Source organism: Geotrypetes seraphini, chromosome 9 (assembly GCF_902459505.1).
Source record: "Geotrypetes seraphini chromosome 9, aGeoSer1.1, whole genome shotgun sequence".
NCBI lineage: Eukaryota > Metazoa > Chordata > Amphibia > Gymnophiona > Dermophiidae > Geotrypetes > Geotrypetes seraphini.
Genome location: NC_047092.1, coordinates 139,509,279 through 139,536,525, shown reverse-complemented (window position 1 = coordinate 139,536,525; position 27,247 = coordinate 139,509,279). Strand labels below are relative to the sequence as shown.

The window sequence follows — 27,247 nt, the reverse complement described above, 5'->3', positions numbered from 1 at the left end:
ACAACGGTAGGTTAACATAACCAGAAGAGTTACTATGGGAAAAAAATGAAACAGGGCAATAAAAAAAAAGCAGGCAATACCGTTGAAAGCTATAAAAGAATGAAAGCAATAAAAGTAGGAATAATAAAAGAAAAAAAAAATGAAATTTAGAAAATTGAGACATTGATTTTCAAGAAGTCTACAAGTCATGTGGTGACAAGATAATGAAGCAAAGAAAATAAAAGAAGAAAAATCAACTTGGTAAGAGAAAACAGCATGTTAAAACTATCTATATATATATATATATATATATATATATAATACATATTCTTCTAATAAATAACACTGTAAAGTGTAATGTATTGTATCTGGGGATTACAGCAGCCAGATGTAACGCTTTGCAAGTTGTTCAAAATGCAGCAGCTCAATTGATGTTATGTTATGGTAACCAATGAAGTCATTTCAGTAAAGGTGAGATATGATCAAATCTGCTTCCTCCAAAGATCATATCTCACCTTTACTGAAATGACTTCATTGGTTACCATAACATAACATTATACCAAAACATTATACGCTATAACGCATGTTAAACCGCTGATGCGCCTTTGTAAAAGGAGCCCTAGGTCAAATCGTGTACAAAACAGACTCTCCTAATTTGGTTTGTGCATAAACTGGCACTTAAGGGGGGAATTCATGAAAGGGCATTAAGCACATTAGCATGTGCAATCATATTATGGTTTATTTAGTTATATCCTGCCCTTACTCAGGATGGGTTACAATAACCACATACAAAAATATAAATCAACACCAAATAATACAATACAATACACACTACTTACAACAAACCAGGTGGATGACCAGCTCCCCACTTTCAATACATGCTTGAAAATCATGCTCCCTATTTCATCTGACAAAAAAAGATGCCGTTTAAGTACGTACTTGCTTAAAACTCTCCAAATTCTGCTGTTAGCGTATATATAAGGGTAGCTTATTCCATTCTCTTGGGCCCATACAACAAAATATGCTATCCTAGGACACTGCCAGTCTAAGATCTTTAACAGATGGAATATGTAATTCTACCAACCCTGCAGACCATAGTTGACGAGATCGGACAAGTGGCAAAATACTCTCAATTAAATATTTTGAGGCCAAATTCTGCAACTTATAACGGATCCTATAGGACAACTTTAACCAATACAGACTCACATAGTACTTCTTAGACACATGATCCTGCCTCTCCAACTTACACAAAGTGTGCACTAAATGCTAAAGATGCCCAGTTAAAGAACTGGGTTTTAATGTGCAACACTGCTTAAAGTTAGAAGTCATGGGGTCTTCATGCCGATGATAGATCATAACCCAGTTTTGACATATAGCTTTTTCCTCCCATATTTTTAAATAACAGTGGATACTGGGATTTATGTACACAGCTTCTTTTTCTGTGGGGTTTATTTGTGTTATACACTTGGATCATGCCTAAAAGTATGCTGCAAGCTAGCGTGCAAAGGAATGAAGTTTGGGAGAGAATACCTAGAGTTGTAGTTTGTGCACATACGAGTATTTTATAAAAAGTGCAGATGTGCAAAGAGTAAATTCTATAAATGGCATCCAAATTTGAGTTATCACATTAAACCGCTCCCTCCCCCTTTTACTAAGCCACTGTAGAGGTTTCTATCTTAGCCCAGAGTGCTGACTGCTCCGACGCTCATAGAATTCCTATGAGTGTTGGAGCATTTAGCACTCCGAGCCACGGTAGAAACCTCTTTCATAGCTTAGTAGGAAAAAAAGGGAGGGAGGTAAACATTAAAAAAAAAGAACACACTATATAAATTACAAGAAACTCAAATCAAAAGTATCTAGTGAAAGAATAGCCAGGAACATCAGCAACTTCTAACATCTTGAGGCTGCATGAAGTCCCAATAGTGGAGGGGGAAAAAACCAAAAACAAACCCTCAGAGGTTAAGTTCCTTATCAGTTTTATAAGACAAAATATGTCAATTCAGAAGTTTACTACAGTCATTGATCAAAAAACCTCCACTTAAGTAGAGTACGGTACATAGATGAAAACGCATAGGACAAATAAGCGAGGACAAAGGAGCTCAGACAAATGCGCGCAGGACATCAGTGCGCCGGATTGAAAGTTAAATTTAAATTAAAAAAAAAAAAAAAGAAATGACATATCCCTTAGTTACATTTATATCTGACAATATGTCTCTGATCCATACACATCCTCACCCCTATCCTAAAATCACCCTGCCCTCCCCCCTCCCACCTTCCCCCAAAAGCATTTCAAAACTTGAAAGTCCAGTCCTTCGCCTAAAAGCTGGATTCTGTCAAAAACAACACCGGTTACAGAATCCCCATCCCCCCCCCTGTAATTATCACGGCAGGAGATCTTCCCTTCTGTGATCGTGATAGGCCCACCTCTGAACTGCCGCGACCCGCGGCAGGAGAAATGCCTAATCTCTCTTGCCATTATGGTTTGTGGCAGTTCGGGTAGAGGGGTGATCGCAATCACTGCAAGAGAGATGCCCAATTTCTCCTGCCTTGATCCTCCCCTGACCCCAATGAACTGATATGGGCAGGAGGGAGCCCAACCGCTCCTGTCCATGATGCACCCCCCACAACCACCCCCTGAAACCCCAATCAGCCCCCTGAACCCCTGATTGTCCCCCCATCCCCCATCCCCAACACTCCCTCTTACCTAAAATCAGTTGGACAGATGGACAGGTCCCAAGCCCATCCGCCTGGCAGGCTTGCCATCTGCCGAATGGTGGGCCTTAGGGCCAAGCACCTAAGGCCCCACCCACAGGAGAGGCCTTAGGTGCCTGGGCCAACCAGAATTGTAACCCCCTCTTCTATTAAACTGCTCTAGCAGTTTTTACTGCAGACAGAGAGCCGCGACGAATGGCCCGTGCTTCTCCCAATGCTCATAGGAACTCTAAGTGCACATCTCTATAGAATCCTTACTACAAAGATGCATGCATAAATTCTGATTATTGACACAAATTGGCTCGTTTAAATTCTGCATGCCAATTGGGTGTGCACCCAAATTTGCACACAGAATTTTACACTAGAAAGTGGATTTTAAAAGTGAAACACTCACTACCAGGTCTGATATCTGAACCAATAGAATATTTATAGTTCTGGTTCGTTCTAAACAAATGCATGCCATCCCAAAAAAATCTCTTCAAAATGTTTGCTGTACCTGCTGACTCCTGTGTGTTTATTTACAGATCAATCAGTAAACTTCAGGAAATCCAAAGCTGTTTCATTACTGCTGAATTAAGATTTCAATATCTAAGTTTGTCTCTTTCTGTGTAGGTGGCCAAGAAGCAAGTCTGCCAGAAGAGGTTCATGTGATCTAATGTTATCTTTAATTTGTATTTCTTTGATGGGTTTTGACCAGCTTATATTGTATGTAATATTTTGTGACCATTAATTTGTATGCTACATAGAGGCTCTTTTACAAAGCAGAGCTGAAAAAGTAACCTTAGTGTATCCTTATGTGGGTCTTTCCTGCTTGCTACGACCATTTTTAACACAGCAGTACAATGACTGATTTTTGAATTTTTGTATGGGCTGTAGAAAAGATTAGCATGTGAGCCTAATATCAAAGGTAGGCATCAGAAGTGTAGGTCTGGAAAACCCTGGCCTGCATTTCCAGCGCCTGCCTTTGCTGGAGGCGTGATTCTGTAACTGGCGCCGTTGTGTGGTTGCCACATGATCAGGAAACAATCACATCGAGTGTGCCCTCTTTCTAAAGTGTACACAGTATTTGGGAAATGGGCCCAGTCTTTTGGAAAGGGGGAACATACTTTTGGAAAGAACACGCATGCTTTTTCTGGTAGTGATTCATGCAAAAGAACGCAATGGAAGATCTATCGGGACAGAGTACGCATTATCAGCAAATGAAGAAAAAAAAAAGATTTTCCATGTTTTTCTACTCAGTTTTGGGTTTTAATGACTTGTAATGACATAAGATATTTTATTTATTTATTTCATTTTTATATCCCATCCTACCCAGGAGCTCAGAACAGGTCACAGTAGTCTATTGTCAATATTTGAGATACATGAGTAACGGTACATTCTATATTGTAGGGTAGAAACAATACAATCATAACATTTTAGAGGTACATGGTTAATGGTACATATAATGTACAGTAAACTGCTGGGAAGGGAGAGGACAGAGGGCATTTACAGTAAAAGAGTAAAGCATAGTGGTGTAGACATCAAATGTTATGAGGGGAAGGGTTGGAAGGAGTTCTCACTCTTGACTGGGGCATTAGGTTGAAGCAAGGATACCCGGGTTAGTAGTGGTGGTAGCCATGATATATAGTCCTGACTGGATTTACATCATGTCATATACTTAGTCGATAGCATCGTGGCCAGGTCCATCAGTTTGGGTCAATGGCTATAGAGAGGGAATGTCCGTATTTGGACTATTGACATGAGGAAGGCAGAAGGCATTTGTAGCGATCAATACCTTGTTAGTGGTAGTGTGCTGTTAGGTTGGAGTGCCGTTGGGGTTTATTCCCTAAGGCTTCAGTGCTGGTTTTTACTGCTTGTTGACATTTCCATTGTCATTGCAAATGAGAGCTCATCCTTAAAACAAAGGTGAATAAGTCATCTCTTGCAGGAAAGGGTGAGGATTCAATGATTTAAGAAGTTTCTGCTCAGCAGAATTAAGGACGTTTTCCGGAATATTCAGTTGGCCTGGGGTTTGCAGAAGCAATCGAGAAAGCCTGGCATGTGCTGCTAGTTGACATATAGAGCCTTTACTCACAAAGGAAAGATCTATTAGGATGTGTGATTGATTAAAAAAACTTTTAGATCAACTAGCCTATAACTCTGAAGAGTAGACAGGCCTAACACTTGCAAAATACAGCCAACCAAGAGTTATTGCCATTTAGACTTGCCCTCAAGGGAAGAGCAGGATCTAGCTTGGTTGGAAACAGCACTGCAGATAAGAGTGAAACCTTTTTTGCTTGCAGAAATTGTATATTTGCCATAAACCAACTACAGCTAAGCAAAATACAAGGACTAGGGGGCATGGAATGAAGCTACTAAGTAGTAAATTTAAAACAAATTGGAGAAATTATTTCTTCACTCATCATGTAATCAAATTCTGTAATTCATTGCTAAAGAATACGGTAAAAGCAGTTAGCTTAGCAAGGTTTAAAAATGGGTTGGACAATTTTCTAAAACAAAAGTTAGGGCTCCTTTTACTAAGGTGTGTTAGGGCCTTAATGCGCAGAATAGCGTGCGCTAAATTGCCATGCATGCTAGACCTTAACACCAGCATTGAGCTGGCGTTATTCTAGAAGCGTACCGCGTGGTTTAGCGTATGATAATTTTGTGCGTGTGCTAAAAACGCTAGCGTACCTTAGTAAAAGGAGCCCTTAGTCTATAAGCCATTATTAAGATAGACTTGGGAAAATCCACTGTTTTTTTTCTAGGATGAGCAGCATAAAATCTGTTTTACTCTTTTGGGATCTTACCAGGTACTTGTGATCTGGATTGGGCATTTTTGGAACACGATATTGGGCTCAATATGAGAGTCGAAGCTGTTACTGCTGCTAAAAACCTCACTACGGTTTTGTAACAGGGGAGGGGGTAATTAATGGAACCCCCAGAATTCATTCATCCAAAAGCTCAGTGACATTGAAGACTTTATGAATGCATAAAGGTTGACGAAGGACACTTTGAACACAAATTATGAATTAACTGAGACTTCCCCATTATACCAAGGTTTGAACAAGTTTCTGGAGGAAAAGTCCATAGTCTTTTATTGAGAAAGACATGGGGGAAGCCATTGCTTGCCCTGGATCGGTAGCATGGAATATTGCTACTCCTTGGGTTTTGGCCAGGGACTGGTGACCTGGATTGGCCACTGTGAGAATGGGCTACTGGGCTTGATGGACCATTGGTCTGACCCAGTGAGGCTATTCTTATGTTCTTGTCATACTAAATGTTTAAACAATTGCAAAGGATTTTGAAAATGTGTAGTTGTATTTTTACCCTATTTGTAAATGGCCTACCTTTCCTGCAAGTTAGGATACGTGTTGAAGGTTCTTAGTGTTTGTGCGACTGTTAAGACTTCTTGCTTTGCTTCTTGCCACTTTCCAGAGGTTGCCACTGCAGGAAACTGCCTAGTCCACCTAATGGTAAAGCCAGCCGTGCTGGGTAGTAAACATAGAAACATATAGAAACATAGAAGATGACGGCAGAAAAGGGCTACAGCCCATCAAGTCTGCCCACTCTGCTTACCCACCCCCTGTCTATGCCCTAATGACCCAATTTCCTTATCTTGACCCTTGTAGGGATCCCACATGGGTATCCCATTTATTCTTAAAGTCTGACACGCTGTCTGCCTCGATCACCTGCACTGGAAGCTTGTTCCAATGATCAACCACTCTCTCTGTGAAGAAATACTTTCTGGTGTCACCATGAAATTTTCCGCCCCTGAGTTTGAGCGGGTGCCCTCTTGTGGCCGAGGGTCCCTTGAGAAAGAAAATATCATCTTCCACTTCAACACGTCCTGTGAGGTACTTAAATGTTTTGATCATGTCTCCCCTCTCCCTACGTTCCTCGAGAGTGTAGAGCTGCAATTTGTTCAGTCTCTCTTCGTACGAGAGACCCTTGAGCCCCGAGATCATCCTGGTGGCCGTCCGCTGAACTGATTCAATTCTGCGCACATCTTTACTGTAATGTGGCCTCCAGAATTGCACACAGTACTCCAGATGAGGTCTCACCATGGCCCTGTACAACGGCATCATGACTTCAGGCTTTCGGCTGACGAAACTTCTATTGATACAACCCAATATCTGCCTTGCCTTAGATGAAGCCTTGTGCCTTGTACATTGTAATGTTAGTTATACTGAGCCCAATATTAAACAGTACTTATTTGGGTAGCAATACCTCCTACATGAATAAGTACTGCTGATCAGAGAGTACAGGAATTGCCAGCTGAATAACGGCTTGTATTTAATTCCATGACGATACTTGCACTTTTCAACACCAAGGTTAGTTTGCTGTAATATTCTGTACTGCTTTTCTCTCAGTGGTTTATGCCTGATTGGCACCCCTTCCTCCACTCCTTTATATACACCTTCAGGTTCAAATTCCTTTATCTCACAGTCATCAGTCAGGATGTTTTTGGTTTTGCATACTAGTCCTGTAAGGAGAGTTGCCTTAGTACATTTATCCAGGCTGAAAATCATCTGAAAAGTTTTTCACTGCACAGAGTTGTTCCACTAATTGTTTGTCACTGGAACATTAGAGATTTAAGTCACCTATCAACAGTAACCCCCTCTTCTATTAAATTGTGCTAGCAGTTTTTAGCGCAGAGAGCCATGATGAATGGCCCACACTGCTCCCGACGCTCAAAGGAACTCTATGTGCATCGGGAGCAGCGCAGGCCATTCAGCACGACTCCCCGCACTAGAAACTGCTAGCACAGTTTAATAGAAGAGGCCCTAAGTGTGATGTAAACCTTGGATCATTGGCATCTTCAGGGGACAAGTTATCAAGCTGTGTTAGGGCTTTAAGTCACTTTATATGCCCCTTAACCTGAATTCAAAGGCCATACTGTGGTGATATTTAGGTCACCACATGTAATTAGTCAAATAATTTGTCTTTGTTTACTGTATTCTCTTTCAGTTGAGATGGATTAATATAGTCTACTAGAATGTTCTGCACTCTGTCACTATTGTATTTGATTTTCCTAATAACCTGTAAATATTGGGTCCAACTTGGCTCTGTATTTACAGTTTTATGGTACTCATTTATTTTCTTCATTATTTCATATTTTTTAGGGGGAAGCTGAGTCAGCCAAACGTGCATGATTCAGAGCACAATATCTTCAAAAGATATTGGCAAAACGTTCTTTCAGAGGTACATCCAGAACATTTTCATTTTGTGCCATCTCCTAGAATGATTTCTCCTTAGGTCATCACAGGAGCAATGTCATTAAGAATGCACAATCTCACAATTAGAATAGCCAGGAACATCAGAAAGATTTCTTATTGATAAAGAAACCAAATGATGCATTACTGTCAGTAGATAGTACGAGGTATAATTTTCACTGCTTTCCTCATGATATTACAGGTTTGATGAGACTTTTTTAAAAATTTCCTTTAATTAATATCCCCCCCCCCCTTTTTACTAAACTGCGATGGCGGTTATTAGTACAGGGAGCCACGGTGAATGCTCCGAACGCTCATAGATTCCTAAGAGCGATGGGAGCAGTGCGGAGCATTCAGCGCGGCTCCTTGCGCTAATAACCGCTATTGCGGTTTAGTAAAATGGAGTGAGGTGTATGCTTGTTCTTCTCTCTTCTCTCTTTTTGAGTATTGTGTAGAAAAATGGTTAAATAAAAAAAATAATAATAATAAAAAAAAGAGTACACAATCTTTTGGAAAATGTGAATTATAGAAGACACAGGAAAAACTCCAAATTTCATGGGGGGTTGGGTGTTTCCTGCTCATTTTTGTCATTGGCATTTGCCGTGCCATTTCAAATGACTACCTTTCCCTATTAATATCCTGTCAGAGAAGGGGTGTTAAAAGCTAAAGCAGCTCAGGTGCAACTACAAAAAAGGACATGGATAAATGATTCTAGATTACCCACATCAACCTCTAGGCAGGTAGTGAATATAAATAAAAAACCTACTTGCCCATAAACCTAAAGTCTTACCAAGTACTACGCTTAATAGCAGAGAACACATACCACTGTTAAATTATTCTAACACACTAACCCCTCTCTTCTACAAAACTACTGAATGGACTGCACTGCTCCCAACGCTCATAGAGTTCCTATGAGCAGCGCGGGCCATTCTATGCAGTTTCGTAGAAGAGGGGGTAAGTGCATTATCTTATTTTTTCTCAATTCACTTTCCTTCCTAATGCAATGTATTTGCCAAAATTCACTCTATAAAAGTATTACATTTAGCAGCCTGTAGAGGGTATTTTTTTAGAATTCCATATGGCATCTAAATACACACCATGAAGGTGGCAACAATTAACATGTCCACAATGTTATCTGCTTGATAGCATTATACAGAGAATGATTTTGTCAGATGGTCAGCACTTTAACATGCTATCACGCCACTATCATATATGACAGCTTTCATCTCAAAAGCAAAAATATGATAAATAGACATTTCTCTATGAATTTTTTTAAAAGAAATACTTCTTTTCGCTAATTCGTTTTCTCATATTGATAGAGATAAAGGAGGGACATTTTTGAAAGAACATCCAAATTAGAGTCTCAAATGGATACATGAAATAGACATCCACGAACTGGGAATGTCTAGCATGAACATCCATTTTACAAACTGAAATGCCAAAAATTTTGATCATGAATCTCAGTATAGCAGCAGACTTAGAAAATGGCAACACAGATAGAAACGTGATGGCAGATAAAGGCCAAATGGCCCATCTAGTCTGCCCATCCGCAATAACCATTATCTCTTCCTCTCTCCCAGAGATCCTACGTGCCTACCCCATGCCTTCTTGAGTTCAGATAAAGTCTCTGTCTCCACCACTTCTGCTGGAAGACTGTTCCAGGCATTTACCACCGTTTCTGTAAAAAAGTAAGTCAATTCCCTTCAATATCTTGAATGTTTCGATCATGTCCCATCTCAGTCTCCTCTTTTCAAGGAGAAGAGGCCCAGTTTTTCTAGCCTCTCATTATATAGCAACTCCTCCAGTCCCTTAACTATTTTTGTCGCTCTTCTCTGGACCCTTTTAAGTATGTCCTTTTTCACGTACGGTGACCAGTGTTGGACGCAGTATTCCAGGTGGGGGCATACCATGGCCCGGTACAATGGCATGATAACCTTTTCAGATCTGTTTGTGATCCCCTTCTTAATCATTCCTAGCATTCTGTTTGCCCTTTTTGCCACCGTTGCGCGCATTGCGCGGACGGTTTCATTGACTTGTCTACATGTACTCCCAAGTCTCTTTCCTGGCGGCTCTCTGAGTATGGCACCGGACATCCTGTATTCGTGCATATGACTTTTGTTACCGACATGCATCACCTTGCACTTATCCACATTGAACATAATATTGACTAGAATGTACCGTTTTTAAAACACCTTTGGATGGTGGTGGTGGTGGGAGGGGTGGGGGGAGGGTCAGTGATCTTAATCCCTCCAGTCGTCATCTAGTCAGTTTGGGCACTTTTTCTAGCATTTAGACATATTTAAACAGGTCTAGCTGCAAATGTCGAAAAAAAAGCTCAGGACCTTTTGTTAAAGGTCTGATTATACCCGATGAGCATCCAAATCCTAAGCCCGCCCAAAACATGCATCTAACACCCCTCCCCCCCTTAAGATCTGGATACACCGAAGACAAAACAACCAGAAAGACGTCTAGAAAGTCTGTTTTTAGAATGCCCACTTGGACGTTTTGACTAGTAAGACATTCAAGTGATGGTTTATGTTGTGATTTGGAACTCTATTTTTTTTTTTAATGAGCCAAATAGTCTACTAAAGTGCACTAGTAAATGAGCTTAGTGCATGAAAAGGCAGGACGTTTCCATGTACTAAGCCCATTTCTAGGGTATCCAGGAAATAGGGCATTTTCAAGTACAGTCAAACCTCAGTTTGCGAGTAATGTGGTTTGCAAGTGTTTTGCAAGATGAGCAAAACATTCTCGCAAATCATGACTTGCAAACCGAGCGTTGACTCGATTTGTGAGCATCACTCCCCCCCGCTCGCCCACCCATAAATGCCTCGCCAAGAATCGGCATTGCTTTCTCCCGCTCGCAAACACCCTCCCCCACGCAAACCGGCATCCTCTGCCCGCCCAAACAGAAGCCTTAACCCATCTGGCACCAGCACGTAGCCCATAGGAAGTGTCAGTGAACGAAGATCCTTCCTGTTGCATGGGCCTTGAGCATCTGCGCATGCTCAAGGCCTTCTGGTTCTTGATCTCTCCAAGATTCTCAGAGATCTCCGAGAATCTCAGAGAGAGCAAGAGCCAAAAGGCCTTGAGCATGCGCAGATGCTCAAGGCCCAGGCAACAGGAAGGATCTTTGTTCACCGGCACCGGCACGTCCTGGGGCTGCGTGACAGTGCCAGATGGGGTAAGGCTTCTGTTTGGGCTGGCGGAGGATGCTGATTCGCTTAGGGGGAAGCAATTCCAGTTCTCGAGGGGGGGGGGGGAAGCAGCACCAGTGGCCTCGTTGGGGGGGGGAACGAAACAAGCGAGATTCCCTTACTTCCTATGGGGAAACTCACTTTGATATTTGATTTACGAGCAGGCATCTGGAACGAATTATGCTCGTAAGCCAAAGTTCCACTGTATTTCTTTTTAGGTCATGCACTAATATTCATATTAGTCCAGGTAACCTGATAAAATTGAAGCGGGAGCACTTACCTGTGTGTAGCTAAAGCTAAGAAGCCCCTTAGGTATAAAATGTATTTCTTAGCATTTAGGCCCCAATTCTAACTCCTAGGCACCGTTCATAGTAACATAGTAAATGATGGCAGATAAAGATCTGAATGGTCCATCCAGTCTGTCCAACCATATACACTCTATAAATGAATCCTAAGCATTCTTAAGCACCGCTAGGCATTAAATCCTTAGGCGCACTTCTACTTAGGCCAAACTTCATTCTGAATCTACCCTGAATCCGCCTCTAACTAAGCCTACTTGCCAGTAAGCACCTCAGAGTAGAATGATGTCTATATCAAATTGGTAGATGCCTATTAACGCGGGTGGGTGGGACAGGAAGAAAAAAAACAAAACCATATTTTAATTGGTTTTTAATGGTGCTTTCATTTATCGATTAAACCGATTAAAAAAAATTAGGTGCCTAACTAGGCTAGGCGTTCCGAACCAGGCAACTAACTTTAGGCATCTTTTATACAATCAGGGCCTTAGTGTCCATTAATTCCTGTAATGCACGTTAATACCCCAACGCTGCTTGATGAATTCCCCCCTAACTTTCAAAGGGGCCCTTTACTAAAGCTTAGCATGCTAATTTTGTTACCATATGCAAAGCTTTTGATAAAGAGCCCATGAGTTAGGTGCATAAATCTTTTGAATACTGGGCCCATAAAATTTATGTTGCCAACCTGTGGCATAGCAAGGGAGGTTAGCGCCCAGGGTGGTGGCGCCATGCAATGTCGCTCTGTGTGCCCCTTTACTCTTCCCTGCTGCTTGAGTGCCTGCACACCCTTGCTTACCACTTGAAATATTCACCGGCGCGGGGCATCTTCTACCTGCCGCTTGCACTAGCCTCGGTTCCCTTCTGACATCACGTCCTGGTCCTGGGAACCGAGGCCAGCACAAGCAGCAAATGGAAAATGCTGCTCACACCACTAAATGTTTAAGGGGGGATGCAGGAGGGGGATGGAGAGCACCGGTGCCCCCCCCCCCCATGAATACAGTGCCTGGAGGTGGTCCAACCCCCCTGCCCCCTTACTTACGCCACTGTTGCCAACTATTGCTGTATGAAGCTGCATTTCCTCTCTTTGTTAGGTAAAAAGTAGCTGCAAAATGATGTTAGTGTGATATGCAACTGCAAGCACTGAGTATGAACAATTGAAAACCAATGTTCATTATCAATTAATAGCAACCATTTCCATTTTAATGACGGTTTCATTAATTTTGCATATACTTCATGGTGATTGCTTGATTTTCAGATGGTGTGGCAGAATTGTATGCAGAGCAACATCTTGTAAATAGAATATGCTAAAGCAGGGGTGTCCAACCTGCGGCCTGAGGGCCGCATGCGGTCCAGCAAAGTATTTTGTGTGGCTCCGGTCGAGGGCGATGCAGTGTTTTCCTTTGCTGCCCCTGGGTGTTTACTGTCTTGCTGGCTCCCTCCTGTGTCTTACTGCAGCGTTTGCACGTTTGTGAAGCCAAAAGGTTGGACACCCCTGTGCTAAAGCATTGTTAGGGTGATGGGCTTATGATAATAATAACTTTATTCTTCTATACCACCACAATCTTGCGACTTCTAGGCGGCTTACAATCAAGGATGCTGAACTTTCAGCAAGTTACAGTATGCAGATGATCAGAGGAAATACAGAGTGTAGAAATTTTAAGAAAGTAAAAATATAAATATACAGTTTGCTGAGCGAGAATATAGGTTATTCAGTTTGCTAAGAAATTTCTGAATGGACCTGTTAGGAAAAGGTAAGGAATTTCAAAAAAATACAGCGAAAAATTACAATATGATAATAACAGTTTATATGAATCGCTGAACCATGAAGTTCTATGTGGACTTATGAGGGGAGAGGGAATGGATAAGAGATTGGGAGGACCTTTATTGTGGTGAGAGAGAAGTGCGGGTCAGTTGTCTAGGTATTTCAGGAACAGGTATGTTTTTAGATGCTTCCTGAAGTCCTCATAAGTGGTGGGTGAAAGCAATTGATCTAGGTCAGAAGCTGGTGCTTTAGGAACTTAAAGGCATCTATAGAGCTTAGCGGGAGTGGCGTAGGAGAAGAAAGCCGCCACTGCAGTGCCATACAGCAAATCTATGAGTGAAAATTTGACTTTTGTTCCTTTTCTTCAGTTTTAATAAGAACAATTATTCAAGCGGTTTCATTTGCAAATTGCACGGCTAAGTTTGATACCTCACATTGAAGATGGACACTGCAGTGTTGCAAAAAAAATAAAAATAAAAAACTATGGCCCCCTTTTATGAAGCTACATTAAGGTTTTTTTTTAATCGCCAGCTGCTGCGGTAAAAGCTCCGATGTTCTTAGAATTCCTGTGAGTGCCAGAGATTTAACTGCAGCGGCCGGCGATTAAAAAAAACAAACATAACGTGGCTTGATAAAGGGGGCCTATATTTATTTATTTAGTCCACTTTCTAGCCCATCCTCCCAGAAGAGCCCAATTTTACATACATAGTGAAAGTAGAACAACAAAGTTACAAATTTACACATAGCAGATATGCAGAGCAACCTATTGAAAGGATGAACGGTAACAGTGAGATTTATTCCTATGTACTGCAGGTAGCACTGAAGGGAGATGAGCACAGTAGCAAGGCTAGAGATACAATACATTCATTGCATAGAGCAAATAAAATTCTCCTTTGCACTAAATGTAAGGCACTATTGGAGAAGGTACACGTAGTGGGAAGACAGGATCTTGTGTAGTTTGGAATCAGGTGGGTGCATCATTTAAATATAAAATAAAAATGTACAAAGGGATCCTTATTGAAATTATAGGCCTCATGAAAAAAAAACTCAAGGGCTTATAAAATTTAATTCCTGGATCTAAAGAAATATCTAGATAATTTGTAGAGCTGTCATTCAATTTTTAAATAGTTCTTTGAGTAAATGTTTTATTTAAAAATTTGTTAAATCTACAGTCAGACAATAAAGTGCCACCAACATGACCCCAGATGTTTCAATGACCCCAGATGTCTCAATAAAGGAGTGTGGCACCAGTTTAGAAAAGTTGTGCATGTCGGCAAAATGCGTAGAGCCTGTGGCACAGTGGTTAAAGCTACAGCTTCAGCACCCTGAGGTTGTGGGTTCAAACCCATGCTGCTCCTTATGACCCTGGGCAAGTCACTTAATCCCTCCATTGTCCCAGGTACATTAGATAGATTGTAAGCCCACCAGGACAAACAAGGAAACATGCTTGAGTACCTGAATAAATGCATGTAAACTGTTCTGAGCTCCCTTGGGAGAACAGTATCGAAAATTGAATAAATATCTATACTAACAGAGGTGAACAGTCAGTTCTACTGCACTTACCTTACACTATAGCCTTGAAGGAGGAATATAGATATATATTTTATGGATACCTCTTAAAAGCTTGGCAAGAAATATAATAGAAGACAGAAGAAAAGATATAAATCTTGGAAAAAAAATAGTCAGTGAAGAATTTGGAGTCACCTAGGAAACTGAGGTAGCAAATGGTAGAAGCTGAGCAGCAACACATTTTAGGGTACAGCCGGTCCTGACAACAGCTGTAGGTCAGCTGGAACTGAAACAACTAATACATTCTGATTAAGAAGGAAAAGTGCCAGCAGGCAGTGAAAAAGTATGCTATAGTCGCATCCATTAAGTTCCAGGCCTGACAGTATTTTTATTTGATGCCAGAAGGGTCTGTGCAAAGCTCATGTGCTATCTCTTGCATGAGGGATAACCCAATGCCTATAAATTTTAATCATAGGTCCCAAAGAACTGTTTGTAGACAGTTCTCAAGTGCAATTTTAAAAATAGTATATATAGTTTTGTGAGAAAATAATTTCTTCAAATTTTGCTTCAAATGTTTTAGATGCAGGTAAAATAAAGTTTTATCTACAGGACTCAGATGGCTGTGCTGTATATTTCAATAACAGTCTACCACAAAAGAACTGATAAGGCTTCCCGCAGAGATGTTGGATGATAAGGAATCTTTCCTAGTGCATGAACAACTATCAGACAGGAAAAATGAAATGGAAAAACTGCCCAATATCTGAGGCGTCACGTTCTGCTCTATGCGCCAGACGCCGGGTCTGAGGGAAAAGTAACAGGTTTATGCATCTGTGAGGCTGCTTGTCGTAAAAGGGGTTAAAAATAAAAAGGGGGGGGACTAATCCTTTTCAGTGAGCACGTGCAAAGTCTAAAGAGTTTGGGGAGCAGCGCGGGGGCAGTGTTGTGGGAATAAGAGCACCGGGGTGGCGTGGTCGCATGACCCGGAACCTGAGCCACGACGTCAGGCATGCCGCTAGCATCCCACGGTTCCTGCTCGTGAGAAAGTGGCCTTGTTGGCCGGAACCAGCTGGGAGCAGTAACGGTCTAGATGTGACAAGCATCCCCGGAGAACATGGGATTCTGCGAAATCTGACAAGTTGCTGGTGTGTTCGTGACTTCAGTAAAAAAAAAAAAGAAGGAAAATGCACCTTCCACTGTTTACACCGAGTTGCCTGCTGCTGGTCTATATGCCATTATTTACAGAGTCAATGACCTCTGTAGCGAGTGGATGAAAATTGCTATTGTGAAGCCAGGGGTGCCCATGGAGATAGTAATAAACAAGAAGTCAAGAAGGAAAACGCCCACAGTTGTTGCTCTGAAGGAAAATGAACGTCTCTATGGGGACAGTGCCATTGGAATGGCTATGAAGAATCCAAAAGTAACTGCGATATTTGCAGGATCTGCTGGGAAAGCACATGGACAACCCACATGTGGATAACTATCTCATAAGGTTTCCTGAGCACAAACTGGTGAAGGATAAGCAAAGAGGAACAGCGTTGTTTGAATTGTCTGATTCACTGCAATATTCCCCAGAGGAGCTGCTTGGGATGGTGCTCAACTACTCTAAGATTCTGGCTGAGTAGTTTGCAGAACAGCCTGTGAAAGATGTTGTGATCACTGTACCAGTTTACTTTAACCAAGCGGAGAGGCGGGCTTTGATGCAAGCAGCACATTTAGCTGGCCTGAAGGTCCTACAGCTCATCAATGACAACACTGCAGTGGCTTTGAACTGTGGTGTCTTCCGGAGGAAAGACATTAATGCTACTTCTTAGAATATTATGTTTTATGACATGGGAGCCGGAAGAACCACCTGAACTATTGTGACTTACAGTACTGTAAAAACCAAGGATTCTGGGACTCAGCCTCAACTTCAGATCAGAGGAGTTGGGTTTGATCGCACGCTGGGAGGACTGGAGATTGTGACAGGGAAGCTCCTGTCCCAGCTAAAAGGATTACTAAACCCAGCAAGCACACAGCCCTGGTCCCTGGAAAACCTGGCATGGAGCCCGGACAGCCGGCTCAGCCAGGAAGGGAAGAGAAAAGGCAGGTCGTAGTACAGCCCAAGAGCCAGAAGGGGAGGACACTGAAAACCAATTATTCCCCCTATCAATCCTTTCCTCTAGACCAGAAACTGAAAGCCAACCCAGGAGGGGGTGGAGTCAGACAAATTGGGGTGTGTCAAACAAATTGCCTCAAGTAAGAAGCAAGCAGGTCAATGAGGGAAGCTCAGGTGGCTCTAATCAGGAGAGCCCAGGCACATGCCGTGACTGCAGCTTCCAGGGAGGTTCTATTCCCCAGCCTAGAACGTTACCGAGAGGCCAGACCAGCAGGAGGGAGAGTTTAATCTCTGGGAGGTACTGTCCTTAGCCCAACCAACCTTGGGAGGGGTCCCAGGAGATTTGCCTCAGAGAGGAAACGTTATCAAAGAACTGATGAGCAGGCAAGGAGGGGGATGGGAGGAACAGCCTAGGATATGGGATTGGAGAAACAGCCTGGAGTCCCTGACTAATGAATGGGAAATGAATAGTATCCCCGATGAGAGGGAGTTTGAGGAGGACATGGATATAGGAGGGAATGAAATCTGAAAGGACCTTCCTACCTTATGAGAAATCCAGTCCTGGTGAGTTTAAAACCCTGAGCTAGAGCAAGGCTCTGAATAAGGCAGAAGCAGCTCTGCCTAATTAAGTGAAGATATTTTGGGAAGTTTGTTTTGCCATACTTCTATGGAACTTACAAAAGAAAATTTATGAGTTTTGTTCCTTTTGAACTGAAGCCATAAAGGAGAAACCAGAGTGCCAGCACAAGTAGTGCCCGGCTGTAGGGGAGAAGGAACAGTGGCTGGGAAATGCCAGCAATTCCCCAGGAGGGAAATTTGGATCAGAAAATTAGCACAAGTAGTGCCCGGCTGTAGGGGAGAAGGAACAGTGGCTGGGAAATGCCAGCAATTCCCCAGGAGGGAAATTTGGATCAGAAAATTAAGGACACATTTAAATTCTTGTTTTGAGTATGCCTTTTTCTTGTTTACCAGAACTGTTTGAGTTCTGTCCCTGAAGCCCAGAGCGGGTTGCCTGGACTTGAGCAAGTGTGACTGCATTGGTGAACCTGGAGAATTAATTACTTGTTTGAACCACTTTTTCTTGTTTTCCTTTTTCCTGAAAGTACCAATAAACTTGAGTGCAGTTTTCCTGGAAATCCATTTTCCTGGTTTTTCTTTCTACCAGCCATATAAAAGGCGCTACATAAATCTACCTGTGATCCGAGCCCGGCTTCCCACCTACTCAGGAACCGGCCCGGCCACAAGATGGAGTTTCGGCTGAGGGATCACGTGGCCAAACCTCTCAAACTTTTCAATGAGCAGAAGAAGTCTAAAAAAGATGTATGAGAGAACCTTCGTGCAATGGCCAAACTTCTGAAAGAGGCAAACTATGTGAAAACTATCTTGAGTGCTAATGTGCAGACTTCTGGGATCTGAAGATAGCATCAAAGCCAAATTGACAAACATGATGTTTCAATTGTCACTGGGAGAGTTATTTGAAAAATCAAAATGCCCAGCAGAATTCACTCTTGACTCTTGTCAGTGGTGCAGTAAGGTGGGGGAGGGGGGAGGGGAGTGGTCCACCCTGGGCGCCATGTTGGTGGGGGTGCCGGCACACCCCCTCTCTTGCCTCTTCCCATTCCTCTCCTCCATGTGTGCACCCCCCCCTTCCCTTCCCCCATACCTCTAGTTGAAGTTGTTCTTCATGGCAATTGACAATATGCTCTTTCAGACCCCATCGGCTCTCCCGCTGTCACTTCTGGGTGCCACGCATAGGAAGTGATGTCAGAGGGAGAGCCGACGGGGTCACGAGGAGCATATTGTTGACTGCTGCGAGCAATAACTTCAACTAGGGGTACGGGGAAGGGAAGGGGGCACGTGCTGCAGGCAGGATCAGGGGAGGTGGGGCCAAGGGTGGGGGAGGTGCACCACCACCTCAGGCGCCTCTCACCCTTGCTACAACACTGAGTTTTGGCTTACTTTTCATTGCTATGGCTTAAAATGAAGGCTGTTATAATGGAGAAAAGAGTGGGTTCTGATGACTACTATTTTGTGTTTATTGATCATGCTTGCTATACTGCCATTTCTGAAACACAGACTTGTCTTCTCAGTGTAAGGAGAGAGAGGCAGTATAGTTGTTACAAATGATAGAAGCTTGGCTTGGCTTTGAGGGATCAAGTTTAAGTTTCAAGTTTAATGGTTATTTGATATATCGCCTATCAAAATACTAAGCGATTATACAAAATATTTAAAATCAGGGGGTACACAACAAAAATACATATTATCAGGTACAAAGACAGAACAGACTAATATGGCACAAAGGACTAAGGGTGAACTACAATAAGGTCTGGTAAAGGAGAGAAAACAAAAAGGAGGATAGAAGTTTTATTCAAACTGTTGATTATCTGCACAGAATGGAGAGAGAGGAAAGTAAGAGATTAGATCATTGTTCAAAGCCATCTTTATAAAAAAGCTTTAAGAGCTCCTTTAAATTTTTCTAGGCTTGCTTCCTCTCTAATGTAAGGGGGAAAATTTCATGGCGACACCAGAAAGTATTTCTTCACAGAGAGAGTGGTTGATCATTGGAACAAGCTTCCAGTGCAGGTGATCGAGGCAGACAGCGTGCCAGACTTTAAGAATAAATGGGATACCCATGTGGGATCCCTACGAGGGTCAAGATAAGAAAATTGGGTCATTAGGGCATAGACAGGGGGTGGGTAAGCAGAGTGGGCAGACTTGATGGGCTGTAGCCCTTTTCTGCCGTCATCTTCTATGTTTCTGTTTCTATGTTTTCTATATTTCTATGTTTCCAAGAGAGGGGAGCAGTGACGGTGAAACAGGTGACCCGGCTATGGCCAAATGTATTAAGAGTAGGCACGAAAAGTAAGTTTTGGGAAGAAGATCTGAGTGTTCTAAGTGGGGTATCAGGGATAAGTAACTTATCAATGAAGGACGGTTCTCTGGTACTCAGAGTTGTATTCCAAGGTTCCTGATTTGTGGGGAATTTTGCAGTTCCCAAAAGAGATTTTGATGTCAGGTATGTCGCCACTTGTCTTAGAGACCCATAGAAGCTTGGTTTTACTTGGGTTCCGACAAAGCTTGTTGTTTATAGCCCATCCTTGATTTGAAGTTAGGCAGGTAGTCAGTTTATTCCGGACTGTGGGTAAATCAATGGGGATGAGTAGCTGCACATCATCTGGGTTCATAGACAACGGCGCGAAAGACAAAAGCGCACGCCGACAATTGAGCGCAGCGCGCACCGCCGCGCCGCTCTAAATTACAGTTTTTAGGGGCTCCAATGGGGGGTTTTGTTGGGGAACCCCCCCAGTTTACTTAATAGACATCGCGCCAGCGTTATGGGGGGTTTGGGGGGTTGTAACCCTCCACATTTTAGTGTAAACTGAACTTTTTCCCTAAAAACAGGGAAAAGGTTCAGTTTACAGTAAAATGTGGGGGGTTAGAACCCCCCACACCCCCCACAACGCCCCCACAATGCGGCGCAATGTCTATTAAGTAAAGTGGGGGGGTTCCCCCTCCACACACCCCCGTCAGAGCACTAAAAACAGTAATTTAGAGCGGTGCGGTGGCGCGCGCTGCGCTCAATTGTCTGGGCACGCCTTTGTCCCGGCGCGCTTTTGACCTGACACCCATCATCTGTGAAGATGTAGGACCGAGTGTCCATTGACCAAATCAGCTTGGCTAGTGGCTTGAGGTAGATATTGAACAAAATAGGTGACAGTATTGTTCTGCCCTCACTTTCATGAGATATGATAAAATATGTAAACAGAGTGTGTTATTTCACTCAAGGTTCCAGCGTACAATGCTGTGGGCTAAGTAAGCTGGAGCACCCCCCCACCCACCCACCGCCAGTGTGCACTACTGCAGCCATCCTTCTTCTTCTTATGTGTGTAGAGAAAAGCAGTGTCCATATTAAATAGCACTGTTGATGTAACATTATAACATAGTAGATGACGGCAGATAAAGACCCGAATGGTCCATCCAGTCTGCCCAACCTGATTCAATTTAAATTTTTTTATTTTTTCTTCTTAGCTATTTCTGGGCAAGAATCCAAAGCTTTACCCGGTACTGTGCTTGGGTTCCAACTGCCAAAATCTCTGTTAAGACTTACTCCAGCCCATCTATACCCTCCCAGCCATTGAAGCCCTCCCTGCCCATCCTCCACCAAACGGCCATATACAGACACAGACCATGCAAGTCTGCCCAGTACTGGCCTTAATTCAATATTTAATCTTATTTTCTGATTCTAAATCTTCTGTGTTCATCCCACGCTTCTTTGAACTCAGTCACAGTTTTACTCTCCACCACCTCTCTCGGGAGCGCATTCCAGGCATCCACTACCCTCTCCGTAAAGTAGAATTTCCTAACATTGCCTTTGAATCTACCACCCCTCAACCTCAAATTATGTCCTCTGGTTTTACCATTTTCCTTTCTCTGGAAAAGATTTTGTTCTACGTTAATACCCTTCAAGTATTTGAACGTCTGAATCATATCTCCCCTGTCTCTCCTTTCCTCTAGGGTATACATATTCAGGGCTTCCAGTCTCTCCTCATATGTCTTCTGGCGCAAGCCTCCTATCATTTTTGTCGCCCTCCTCTGGACCGCCTCAAGTCTTCTTACTTCTTTCACCAGATACGGTCTCCAAAACTGAACACAATACTCCAAGTGGGGCCTGACCAATGACCTGTACATCAACACCTTCTTCCTTCTACTGACTGCGCCTCTCTTTATACAGCCCAGCATCCTTCTGGCAGCAGCCACTGCCTTGTCACACTGTTTTTTCGCCTTTAGATCTTCGGACACTATAACCCCAAGGTCCCTCTCCCCGTCCGTGCATATACGTGCTATACGTCTTTGTATGCCTCTGGGATGCCTTGATCAGAGGGCGTAGATATGTCAATTTTAGAACAGGCTTCTACATTTTGTTCTGCATTTGTCAAAAGATGGCTACATCCACAATACCAATCAGTAAAAATTCAGTCCAAACTTCAACGGCAACCTCAAGAGTCAGTCCTACCTGTAATGAAGGTAAAGTTTCCACAATTTCTATGAGCGTCTGAGCTAATACCACCATGGTCGGCGATAAAAAAAAAATATATGCATATAACTTGGCTTCATAAAAGAAAGGGGGGAGAAGTCAAAGACTTTTATTGTGCAGTTGAAATAATAATTAAAAGAAAAAATCCCCAAACTGCCCACCAGCATTCCTTAGCCCATTTTGTGAGGGACTGTCACAAGAGCAATTGTGCAGAATTTCAAATGCTAAGCCCAGTAGATATAGTGATGTGAATAAAGAAACTCAGCTAAAATCAATAACTTATTTTTTAAAAATGTAAAATATCTCTCTGCAACAATTCAGTGGTGGTTGGGTTTAAGCCAGTAATCAAGAAGTAAATAGTCTGGTATTCCAAATGAGAAAAAGAGTTCTCTGAAAAATACCTAACAATGCTTTTGTACTGAAGTGCTTACAGTATACTGAAATACTGATATTGTGTGATCCAATAATTATTTACATAAAAGATAAGAGCTATTAACTTCCTTTTCACTCCATTAACTTCAGCATACAATGTTAGCCTTGCGATAGAAACTCCAGATTGAAATACCTATATTACATCATAAACTGTACTGAATTTTCATGGTAGTTTGTAAACACACAAACCTCCAGATTCTATATAAGGTGGCAAATATTGCATGGGCAAATTTGACAATACAGCCAAATTGTGCACGCAACTTAATTGTTTAATGAGCCAATTGACACCAATAATTGACCTCTTACAAGCAATTATCAGCACTAATAAAAATTTACACATACCAATTACCAAGTATATTCTATATGTGGTGCATGTAAATTCTAATGCTTGGATCTGAAAGAGGCATGGGCAGGCCATAGGTGTTCCTATAAATTATGCACACTGTTATAGGATAAACCCATGCTGAATTTAGGCATGCACATTTACATCAGGTTTTAGTTGGCATAAATGGTCGTGCTTAAATTTTAGTTGTGGGGCTCTACCCTGAAGACTCCGCTTCTGCCGCTGCCCAATGTCATAGAGGTTACCTTCTCTCCCATACACCTCACCCAGCTGGTCATGGAGGGAGTGTTGGGTTACTACTCTTTTTTGAAGGAAAAAGATCTCTGTAATGTGTACTCTATAGTAAACTATTCTCGTAAAGTTTACAGTGCCATACAACAATTGCTCAGAGCTATGTAGCCCTACCAAGGGCTGAATCCCCCTATAGTAGAACCCACCACCCAATCATTGCAACTGTGATAACTTAAAGCAGTGGTTCTCAACCCTGTACTGGAGGACCACTAGGCCAATCGGGTTTTCAGGCTAGCCCTAATGAATATGCATGAAAGAGATTTACATCTAATGGAGGTGACAGGCATGCAAATCTGTTCTATGCATATTCATTAGGGCTATCCTGAAAACCCAACTGGCCTGGTGGTCCTCCAGGACAGGGTTGGGGACCACTGACTTAAAGGGTATTTTATGCTTATTTAAATGTGTGTGTTTTCTAAAAACTACAAAAATATATTTGAAGGAAAAAAACACTTAGCTTTACTCTCTATATCAGTAGATAACGCATCATCATCCTCCCTGTCTCGGCAGCTTGCAATCTTGGGGTCATCTTTGACTCCTCTCTCTCCTTCTCTACTCAAATCCACCAGACTACCAAAACCTGCTGCTTCTTTCTCTATAATATCGCCAAAATCTGACCCTTCCTCTCTGAGCACAACACCAAAGCCCTTATGCACACCTTTATCACCTCTCACCTATGACTTGTAACCTGCTTCTCACTGGTCTCCTGTTGAACCACCTTTCTCCCCTTTAATCCATTCAAAATGATGCTGCATGACTTATAGTCTGCCAGGGTTGCTATGCTTACATCACCCCTCTCCTCAAGTTGCTTCATTGGCTCCCTATCCATCTCCACATACAGTTCAAACTCTTCTTATTGACATACAAGTGCATTCGCTCTGTAACTCAATATCTCTCCTCCCTTATTTTTCCCTTGGGAACTCCATAAGAACATAAGAACATAAGCAGTGCCTCCGCCGGGTCAGACCATAGGTCCATCCTGCCCGGCAGTCCGCTCCCGCGGCGGCCCAAACAGGTCACGACCTGTCTGAATCACCAGAAGGGGCTCCCCTGCCTCCTTGGCTTCCCATTGAAGTCCCATCTTCCCATCGAAGTCCTAACCCTCCGGTCTTGCGCATGCACGACCTGGTTGGGTTTCTATACTTATTAGCTTTCTATACTTGTGTTACATCCCAGCTCCTCCCTCAGTATCCCACGATCCCTTTATCCCTCAGGAATTCGTCCAATCCCTGTTTGAATCCCTGTACCGTACTCTGCCTGATCACTTCCTCCGGTAGCGCATTCCAAGTGTCCACGACCCTTTGCGTGAAAAAAAACTTCCTTGCATTTGTTTTGAACCTATCTCCCTTCAGTTTCTCCGAATGCCCCCTCGTACCTGTTGTCCCCTTCAGCCTGAAGAATCTGTCCCTATCCACCCTCTCTATGCCCCTCATGATCTTGAAGGTCTCTATCATATCTCCCCTGAGCCTCCTTTTTTCCAGAGAGAAGAGTCCCAGCCTATCCAACCTCTCAGCGTATGGGCAGTGTTCCAGCCCTCTTACCAGTTTCGTTGCTCTCCTTTGGACTCTCTCAAGTACCGCCATGTCCTTCTTGAGGTACGGCGACCAATATTGAACGCAGTATTCCAGATGCGGACGCACCATCGCTCGATACAATGGCATGATGACTTCCCGCGTCCTGGTTGTTATGCCCCTCTTTATGATGCCCAGCATCCTGTTGGCTTTTTTCGAGGCTGCTGCGCACTGTGCAGATGGCTTCAGTGATTCATCCACCATCACACCCAAGTCTCTCTCAAGACTGCTGTCTCCCAACAATGCCCCCCCCAATTTGTAGTTGAACAATGGGTTCTTTTTCCCTATATGCATGACCTTGCATTTTTCCACGTTAAAAGCACTACAGGAAGAATTGGCTGACTGCTCATTTTGGCTTTTTGGAGGCTATACATCAGCTTTTTTGATTGTCTGTCCCTGCTCCTCCACCGTGAACTCCAAACTATGTCCCTTCTCTCTTGCTGTGCCATATGCCTGGAACAGACTGCTTGAGTCGATATTTCAAGCCCTGTCCCTGGCAGTATTCAAGTCCAGACTAAAAGCTCACATTTTCAATGTTGCTTTTAACTCTTAACCCCCTCATCCTAAAGCACACACTGTAGCCTCCTTCTGGCCCTGAGTAGGTCACTTGGCACTCCATTGCCCTAGATTGTGAGCCTGCTAGGGATAGAGATAGTGCCCGCATACATGGCCGCCAAAAGAGAATCCGGGCCCCGGTACAAAGGTGTGTGGGACCTTATACAAAATTCTACACACGCGTGTGTGTGTATATTTTTATTTATTTCTAACAATCGTAGATTACATTTTTACACATTTCAGTTTTCGTGATGTTTCTTGGGCTTCATTGTGCCCCCTTGAGCTTCATAGGCCCTGGAGCGATGTACCGTCTGCACCCCCCCTCTCCTCGGGCCCGCCTGCATGTAATGTGTAAAAGTGCTTTGTATACCTAGTAGCACTATAGAAATAATTAATTGTAGTAGAAGGGGCTGGCTGCTTCAAGAGCCCCTGCTACCATAATTGTAAAAAGCTTCCTTAATGGCAGTGTCATTGAATGACAAACCACGCCCTTGCTCACAGTGACATGACAAGTCAAGCCAAGCCGAGGCCTTTGCTGCAATAAATCATTCAGCTGTGTGCCATGAAAATATTCAGTATAGTTCTACACCAGTAACATCAACCCAAACCAAACCTACCAAAGGCGCACATTAAGGCCCTTTTAGAAGGCAGACATGTTAGACTTTTTATCTCACCTTGCTGCCTGTTGCTGGTAAGAATCGAAGCTGACCAGTTTTTCCTAGTTTATTTTGCCCATGACTGATTTTGGAACTGACATTTTGTAATTGCTATGTAGCATGCGGCAGTGGTATGTTTTCTATCCTAGAACTAAAAGCCTGGCATGGACTAGTCTTATGTTCTCATGCTGGACTTGACTCCCTTTATACATTTACTATATAAAAGACAGAGCAAAACATCCAACAGTAATGCCTCAAATTGTCAGGAAGCAGCACCAGAATTACACATCTGGTGGACATGCTGAAACTGGAAGGAGATTATGTTTTCTGGCATAGCTTTCATGGCACTTTTCCAGCAAATGAGCAAGGAGCACATTGGGGCTGATATTCAGAAGTTTTTATCTAGATAATGATGGTCATTAGCCAGATAAATGCCTTAGCTATTTCTGGCTGTAGATACGCATTGGCACTATCCTTATAGAGCACCTTGACACTGTCTGGATAGGGCCAGGCAGTGCATAGGTGAAGTGAAGGTGGAGCTGACAGTGATATTCATACAACTATTTAGAAAACTATTTTCATAAAGCTAGGACAGAAAAATGGATGCTCGGACTTTCTGGCTAGTTATCCAGATAGTGGCGCGAAACATCTATGAATTTAAATGGTACACAGCATCTAAAACCATTGACAACCATTGTCCCAACTCTGCTAGAGCTTTGAATATAGCCAAGAAATTGATCTCATTTTTGGCGTGGTTTATAGAATTGCGCTAAACATGTTTTTTCCTGTGCCATATATATGCCATTATTCTAAACATTTACACACATACTTAGATATACAGTATATATGGCATTTACACATGTAATTAGCAACATTTGCATGTGTAAGTACCATGCAAGCCATCTAAATTAACCTCTATAAGCTCAAGATTATTTGTGTTTAATTATGACATATGAATGGCATCTGCCTCCAACCAAAAACAGTGAATTATGATCATTTTTATATTGCACATTATAAAAACTTCTGCATGGTTTACAGTAATACATACATGAATAATTATAAACATTTTTATATTAATCCAATCATAAACATTTTAAAACCCAAACAAAAAACTAAAACCAGCTATTCATATATTAAAAACTACTAAAATCCATTAAAAACAATTAAAATCTTAATTTAAAAAAATGATTTCAGAAACCTTTGCAAAGAGAACATATCTTCCTCTAGTAGAAGATAGCTTGAAATAATATTCCACACAATAGGACTATAAAACAAAAAGGCTCTGGTTCATAAAATTTTATTTTATTTTATTTTTTTTTAAGATGGAACTATGAATTTGTCTTTGAGAAATAGAATGAGATTATATGTGGATATCATAATCACCAATAATTGGTAAAGATGCCTGAATGTGCCCTAAGTACTATTCAATTAAAAGGCATTCTACAAAGTGCTTAAGTGCCAAAACTGTGTGTGGGGGGGGGTGTATATGTAGATCATAGGTGTGTCTCCAAGTGATGTGTGTAACTTTTAGAATACTATGTTACATGTGTTACTTGGAACATGAAGGCATATCCAATATCAACATAGTGTGAATGATTGCACCTAAACTTAGGCTTGCT

At 42.4% G+C, this 27,247-nt stretch overlaps 1 pseudogene; it reads left to right on the top strand.

Moving 5' to 3' along the window:
• Positions 1 to 16,895, top strand: part of LOC117366437 — a 34,926-nt pseudogene extending 18,031 nt beyond the window's left edge.
• Positions 16,896 to 27,247: the final 10,352 nt, after the last annotated feature.